This window comes from Schistocerca cancellata, chromosome 8 (assembly GCF_023864275.1).
Source record: "Schistocerca cancellata isolate TAMUIC-IGC-003103 chromosome 8, iqSchCanc2.1, whole genome shotgun sequence".
NCBI lineage: Eukaryota > Metazoa > Arthropoda > Insecta > Orthoptera > Acrididae > Schistocerca > Schistocerca cancellata.
Genome location: NC_064633.1, coordinates 532,022,658 through 532,028,766, shown reverse-complemented (window position 1 = coordinate 532,028,766; position 6,109 = coordinate 532,022,658).

Here is a 6,109-nt window from a genome sequence, read left to right as displayed (position 1 = left end):
AGAAAGACCCAGTTTACCTGTATAATAATATTAGGTTTTGTTCACTACATTTCGAACAAAACCAGTTCATGAACGCAAACAATAACAAACTCGTTTGGAATGCAGTACCCACAATGTTTGACATTCCAAATAAGCCCCCTCATCTGGCGATGAAGAAGAAACTGCCACAAAGATTTGACAGTCAATCTAAAGCTGTAAAACAGTCCTATGACACAGAAGCAGCCAGTTCGACTCTCCATGTATCAGTGCCAGATTCTTGTGAATCATCAACACAGACCTGCTTTGATGATGAAGTGGTTAAATTAAGTGCAGCTGTTCGTGTCTAACAAAAGGGTGTGAAGTTTCAGAATGTGCAGAAGCGAAACTATTATGGGACAAGAAAAGTGTCTACAAACAGATTGTTTGAAAATTATTCAAATATTTGGTTTTTCGTGAAATGTAATGTAATCAGCTCATTATAATGTTTTCAGCATATGTCTCCCACTATTTGGCAGTTGCTTGTCCCACTTAGAATAATATAAAGATGAAGGTCGTACTTGTGGCAACGGGCGACAATGACAAACACAGTAAGCCTACAGAACGATAAACGAGCTGTCGATCGCTTTTGCATGTAGAGGTACATGTCTGTGCTTCTTACATGTGAATCTGCGTGTTTATACCCTTTTGATATCAACGTGGTAAGCTGCAATTCTCTCCAATGTCACAAGTGTTCCTTCACGAATGTGTTGTCGCTTGCCACTATATTCATGGTTTTTGTCCACACTTGCGCATATTTTAGAATCATTTTTAGAAACGTATATGCCTTCTGATACTACACAAACTCTTAGAGGCAAGAAAATAACTCGAATAATTCGGAAATTACGTACGAAATGGATGCAAGCAAACATTATGCTTACGACGCGTCTGACGTTCACCTTACCTGCCGCTTGGAGCGCTAGTGTCGCTCCTTCTGTCAAACGGCAACAACTTTTACAGCAGTGAGTGTCGCGACTGTTATGTTAGACTGTGGTAATCATCATGGTGGTAAAATCATGGAGGTAAGAATAGAGGGAGACGCCGTGACGTCACAGCTGTGAAGCTATGTGAAGCCGAGGGTAACCATCTCAATCCGACCAAAACATTGCTGCTGTAAGCTTGTGTGCATAGGCTTGTCGCTCGCTTTTGGAAGGATTTTGCGCTATTATGGTGACTTGTGTGGTGTTCGGATGTACGAATCGTTCTGATTGTGATGTGAAATCGAAGGGAATAACATTTCATGTGTAAGTGTCTCATTAAGTGTGATTTTACAACTTCATTGTGAATGAACGTGTGCTACATCGGTACTTGTACTACAGCGTGTTTTTCTCCTGTATGATTTTAGATTTCCTAAAAATGAAAGTCGGAAAGCTCGGGTCTAGTGAAACAAGGGATACAACCCGTCGGCTTTGAACAATGACGTCATTCATTAGTCATAGATAGTAATGTCTTCACTTCCAGGTATAGATAATAAAGCAGTTCTGTGTTCTAATAAGCACTATCATTAAAATAATTGAATGTTAATCTAAAAGCGATCGCTTGATATTCGCTACATCATTAAATGTGTGATTTAATTAACTTAATTGTTTGTTTTTTATTCAGACGGTACTTAATATTTTCGTAATGATATTGAGGTAATGTGGATTATTAATTTTTTATTATAGAACAATTTGTAGTGTCTTATTTTCGTTTATAGGAATGGATTTGTCTATCCCAATGAATCTGGACGATTTAAGGGAAGTTATGGGCCAAGATATGTTGACCACAATTTGCTTCCTGCAAATGTGTGGTCTCATTGCGGAATACGTTCAATGTCGTGAGTGCGGCGAACATATGCACCTTACGAGTGTATCGAGTCGCCATACTCACGACTTATTCGTATGGCGCTGCAGCAAAGATCGGTTGTGGCGGTCCATTAGACGAGGGATGTGGTTCGAGAAATCTAAGCTCGCCCTCAGAGACATAATGAAAATCACATATTGTTGGTGTTTAAGATATCCTGTATGGCTGTGTGTGCATGAGTGCCGTGTCAGTAACCATACCGTAGTAGACTGGTACTCGTTTTGTAGGGAGGTTTGTGGGGAATATATGAAATATAGGGGGCCATTGGGGCGCCGGGTGTTATGGTCGAAATTGATGAATCTCATTTTGGGAAAAGGAAATACAATAGGGGGGAACCTCTGGTTGGATTATGGGTGTGGGGGGCAGTAATTTCGGGTCAGCATTGTAATGATGTAGTCGTTAGAGTAGTACCAAATAGAAGTAAGGAAGTTTTGGTTAGGTTAATTGAAGATCAGGTGGCAGAGGGATCTATTGTTATTTCAGACGGGTTTTCTTCTTATAGGGATTTAGGGGATAGGGGTTACCAACATCTTGTAGTAAACCATAACATTGAATTTAGATCTCTGTCGACAGGCGCCTGCACTAACAGCATAGAGGGGTACTGGTCAGCGGTAAAATCACTCATAGGGAAAGGGAAACGCCAGATTTCAACTCTTCAAAGCCATCTAGATGAGTATTCTTGGAGACAAAGCATTCTGCGGACATATTGCCCGTTTAAATGTTTCATTAATCATGTGGACAAAATGTACCGTCCCAAACATCTCAGTTAATTTCAGGAGGGGAGGGGGGAGGGAAGGGGGGTTGATGAATGTGTGTGTGTGTGTGTGTGTGTGTGTGTGTGTGTGTGTGTGTGTGTGTGTATGGGAGAGAGAGAGAGAGAGATTTCGTAATGTGTTTGTTGTGAGTGTGGGTATGTGATTTTCATTACTGTCTGTTTAGGCGAGCTTCCGTTATTCGTCGATATTTCCGTGTGGTAAGTTCTCTTTTCCATTTCCTTCTTTATCTATATTTCACTATTTTGCCATATTTCACTTTCTTATTCCACCAATATGTGTATTTCCGTGTTGCGAAGTACGTAACAGAAATTTGGGAGCTGGCGATCTTTTTTCGTTTTCCAGCTCTAGTATCAGCATGACATTTTCGAATGTGTACTTCCGAAACCCCCATCACAACAACATCCTTCACTTCGCCTTTACACTGACGACACAACTATAATTTGTATCCCGTACTTCACTTCGCCTTTACACTGGCACTATATATGTCAATTCGCGAGCAAGATAAAAATGTTGCGTATAGCTATATAGCTCAAGTAACGAATGGGATACTATTAACGTCCAAGGCACAGTAGCTGACAAGTGTTTTTGGCTTAAAAAAAATCTCACGAGATAGAATAAACTGATCCTACTTTATTAAGCAATCAATAAAAAAACGAAACTGAAACATAATAGCAAAAGCGAAAATGGTAAACTGCAAATAGAATAGATTAGCCATGCATAACACCCACCCACCTCCCCAGGAGTCGGAACTCCCGCACCCATTAGAATATACAGATGCTTCAGTAGTTGATAAGTGTTTTTTAGCTTTTTTTAAAAAAATCTCACTAGATAGAATAAACTGATCCTAAGATACAGATGCTTCTGTAGCTGATAAGTGTTTTTTGGCTTTAAAAAAAAAATCTCACGAGATAGAATTTATTAAGCAATCAGTAAAAAAACGAAACTGAAACATAACAGCAAAAGCGAAAATGGTAAACTGCAAATAGAATATATTACGAAGTCTTCGTAATCTACACTCCTGGAAATTGAAATAAGAACACCGTGAAGTCATTGTCCCAGGAAGGGGAAACTTTATTGACACATTCCTGGAGTCAGATACATCACATGATCACACTGACAGAACCACAAGCACATAGACACAGACAACAGAGCATGCACAATGTCGGCACTAGTACAGTGTATATCCACCTTTCGTAGCAATGCAGGCTGCTATTCTCCCATGGAGACGATCGTAGAGATGCTGGATGTAGTCCTGTGGAACGGCTTGCCATGCCATTTCCACCTGGCGCCTCAGTTGGACCAGCGTTCGTGCTGGACGTGCAGACCGCGTGAGACGACGCTTCATCCAGTCCCAAACATGCTCAATGGGGGACAGATCCGGAGATCTTGCTGGCCAGGATAGTTGACTTACACCTTCTAGAGCACGTTGGGTGGCATGGGATACATGCGGACGTGCATTGTCCTGTTGGAACAGCAAATTCCCTTGCCGGTCTAGGAATGGTAGAACGATGGGTTCGATGACGGTTTGGATGTACCGTGCACTATTCAGTGTCCCCTCGACGATCACCAGTGGTGTACGGCAAGTGTAGGAGATCGCTCCCCACACCATGATGCCGGGTGTTGGCCCTGTGTGCCTCGGTCGTATGCAGTCCTGATTGTGGCGCTCACCTGCACGGTGCAAAACACGCATACGACCATCATTGGCACCAAGGCAGAAGCGACTCTCATCGCTGAAGACGACACGTCTCCATTCGTCCCTCCATTCACGCCTGTCGCGACACCACTGGAGGCGGGCTGCACGATGTTGGGGCGTGAGCGGAAGACGGCCTAACGGTGTGCGGGACCGTAGCCCAGCTTCATGGAGACGGTTGCGAATGGTCCTCGCCGATACCCCAGGAGCAACAGTGTCCCTAATTTGCTGGGAAGTGGCGGTGCGGCCCCCTACGGCACTGCGTAGGATCCTACGGTCTTGGCGTGCATCCGTGCGTCGCTGCGGTCCGGTCCCAGGTCGACGGGCACGTGCACCTTCCGCCGACCACTGGCGACTACATCGATGTACTGTGGAGACCTCACGCCCCACGTGTTGAGCAATTCGGCAGTACGTCCACCCGGCCTCCCGCATGCCCACTATATGCCCTCGCTCAAAGTCCGTCAACTGCACATACGGTTCACGTCCACGCTGTCGCGGCATGCTACCAGTGTTAAAGACTGTGATGGAGCTCCGTATGCCACGGCAAACTGGCTGACACTGACGGCGGCGGTGCACAAATGCTGCGCAGCTAGCGCCATTCGACGGCCAACACCGCGGTTCCTGGTGTGTTCGCTGTGCCGTGCGTGTGGTCATTGCTTGTACAGCCCTCTCGCAGTGTCCGGAGCAAGTATGGTGGGTCTGACACACCGGTGTCAATGTGTTCTTTTTTCTATTTCCAGGAGTGTATTATCCATTAAAATAAAAGTGTGCTCAAGACATAAATAAAATTATTAAAGGTGCATCCAGATGGCCGCATAGTCTCACAGCATTTCCATGCAAATTGCAGCAGATACATCACAGCAGTGTGCGCTACATTAAGACCATTGGGGGACCACCAGTGTCATGTAGGCCAAGACGCCTTGCCCCTGACTGTTCTGCTATTTCCAAGGCATAATTCAATACTGTGCTGAAGAAAGGCCTAATGCGCCCCTCTAGTATCCTATGGTTGTCGCCTCTAAACTTAAAAAGTGTGGAGCATGGCGCCCATCCAGAGATTACTGCGCCCTTAACGCTAGAACGATACCAGGTCGTCATTCTGTACCCCTGTTGCGAGACTATGTTGCACAACTACATTTAGCGTGCTAGACCGTGCCAACACCTACACACAAATTCCTGTGGCTGATTAGGACGTAATGAATACGGCTATAGCTACACCATTTAGCCTCTTCCAGAGTCTTTACACGATGTTCAGTTTACACAGTGCGGCACAGACTTTGCAGACATATACAGAGTCACAGGGAATGCCTTGAGTGCGATGCCACAAAGCACCAATGATGGCATTCAATGCTGGCTGCCAATGACAACAGGGGGAGGGACTAGATGTTATCACCCAATAAATAATGGCATGATAGTGTCACGATTCATATTGGACAACGGCTTTACCACTGGTCTTGCTCAGTTTGCCAAGAACTTATACATCCGGCCTGGGCTCTCCGTTGGCCTAGCTCATTTACGGCGAAGGGCAGAAATTCTCTGGCGAGGTTATTGATCTGCAATACAGATGGATGAGGCACCGAGGCGTGGAATTCCAGACGCTCCTTTTTGCACCGAGAGCTACAGTCGTGAACAAATGTTATGCTGCGCACAGATGGAATGAAACTGGCACTGACACCTCCATACGTGGGCCCTCGTCGTGTCTACGGAGAAGCCTACATGTATGGGCACACCCAATCCAACTTCCCTCCCAGTGCAGAAGAACTCAATCATCTGTTCTCTGGCTATCTGC